Source organism: Galeopterus variegatus, unplaced genomic scaffold (genome assembly GCF_000696425.1).
Source record: "Galeopterus variegatus unplaced genomic scaffold, G_variegatus-3.0.2 Scaffold14150, whole genome shotgun sequence".
Taxonomy (NCBI): Eukaryota; Metazoa; Chordata; class Mammalia; order Dermoptera; family Cynocephalidae; genus Galeopterus; species Galeopterus variegatus.
In genome coordinates this window covers 18152-20027 of record NW_007740261.1, presented here as the reverse complement: position 1 = coordinate 20027, position 1876 = coordinate 18152, and the positions used below count along the sequence as shown (strand labels likewise).

Sequence of the window (1876 nt, the reverse complement as noted above, 5' to 3'; positions counted from 1 at the left end):
GAAAAAGTTACTGGCAACCTGGGTTACAGGATGACCAAATAGCAATGTGCCTTGAAGGTTATAATTAGGTATTGCCCCAAGGGTGTTTGCTCATATTGTAGGGTGTTAAATCCAGATAATCCTGTCTCCCCTGGAGGCATTTGGGTTGTAAAGCAGACATTGGCACCTTTCTGGAGAGGATTTGTTTGTAATACAAACAAAGTGTTCTCTCTTTCTGTCTCTCTCCCCTGGAGGCAGAGGAGACGCACGTGCCATCTGTTCTATACAAGTTCCTCGTCTCAGAATGTGGGGTCACTCTTCTACGGTGCAAACTCTTCTACACTTACCTGTAAAAATATTTGGTTGCCTTCGAAGGAATTTGAAAGTAAAAAGCTGGAGCTTCAATCCTGGTCTAGCTACTGTTATTAGTGTGAGTAATAAATGGGCTGTTCTGATTCTGGGATTGATGCATCTGTCAGCATAGGTATAGACATTAACAAAGAGACAGACAATGACATAAACATAGACATAGATATCCATACTAATGTGGGTATGTACATATAGATTAAAATGTGGCAGACTAATTTATTTACTTGCAAATAGAGTAAAATCTCAAGCTCTTCACACTTTCAGGCATAGCAGTCTCTGGTGGATACATTCCACAGAGTCATCTCTAAAATCTATCTCTGCCCTGTCTCTCCCTTCTACCAGTAATTTCAATGGCTCCTCAGTGCCCTCTGAATTGAGTCCAAGTTCCTTTGTCTGATATTCGACATCAAGAATCGTTCTAACTCCCCAATTGAGATCTCAGAGTAGCCCACCTTGCTCAGCAAGATCACATCAGTGAAGNAGAGGAACATACACTCAGGGAGTAAAAATATTTGGAGGGAGAAGAGGAATAAACTGGAGGGTGTTCATTTACCAAACATGGGCTAAGTGGCATCATCTGCCTTCAACATTGTCACTAATTATCTCAGTGGACAGATTCTTCTGTCCCAAATACCTGCAACCTCTCCCCCGCTAGAGGTTGGGTATCAAGTTCTGCCTCTGGGCTCTACTTCTACTTCCACTAAGCAGTGGTGACGGTATTGACAGAGACGTCTTGCCTATTCCCCACCTGCTGAGCAGAGCCAATGAGATGGGCTCAGAAACTGCTCCTGAGAACCTGCACTCAGCATTCAATCTCTTTAGGCTTTTGGTCCTTTAAAAGCTCTCCCACCTCCTGCCAACAGTGATTCTGGTATTCCCGGTGCTTTGTGAGGTTGTACAGGGTCCAGGAGATTGCACTGGCTGTGGTGTCATGACCTGAGGGGGCCAGGCAGGCTTGGGTCTCTGGGCTACTTCAGGACCAGGGGGGGGGACAGCGCCCTCGCATTGAGACCCTCAGGGAGGATTGGGGAGGGGGAGAATGAGAAGGACAGACAGAATGGAGTGACGCAGGGTCGACCCACCAAGTCCCTGGGATGGAGAGACCCCTGCTCCCACTGTAGTCCCACACTGGGACCCTCACCCTCAAACATGAAGGTGTCAACCTCTGCTCTTATGTCCTCATCTGACAACTCCTTCCCATCTTCATTTCGGAGAGAAGACAATAACCCCCAAATCACACTAGCTCTGTGGGATTCTGAGTCTAACCTGACACAATCTCTGAAGATCTATCATCTGTCCCCAAACCCAAGCCCACCCTGCACTCCTACATCTCTTGTCACCATCATTGTCAAAGCCACTCTGCCACAGGCTTTCTCCCTGGCTGCTGTGCCTTCTGTTTTGCTCGTGGTGGTTGAAATCAATGATATGAGAATATTTTCATGTTTCTGCATGATGAAGTTGTTGCAGGAAAAAGTTACTGGCAACCTGGGTTACAGGATGACCAAATAGCAATGTGCCTTGAAGGTTA

General features: G+C 46.5%; 1 pseudogene; it reads right to left on the bottom strand.

The window, feature by feature from the left end:
* Positions 1-1691, bottom strand: part of LOC103581871 — a 10165-nt pseudogene extending 8474 nt beyond the window's left edge.
* Positions 1692-1876: the final 185 nt, after the last annotated feature.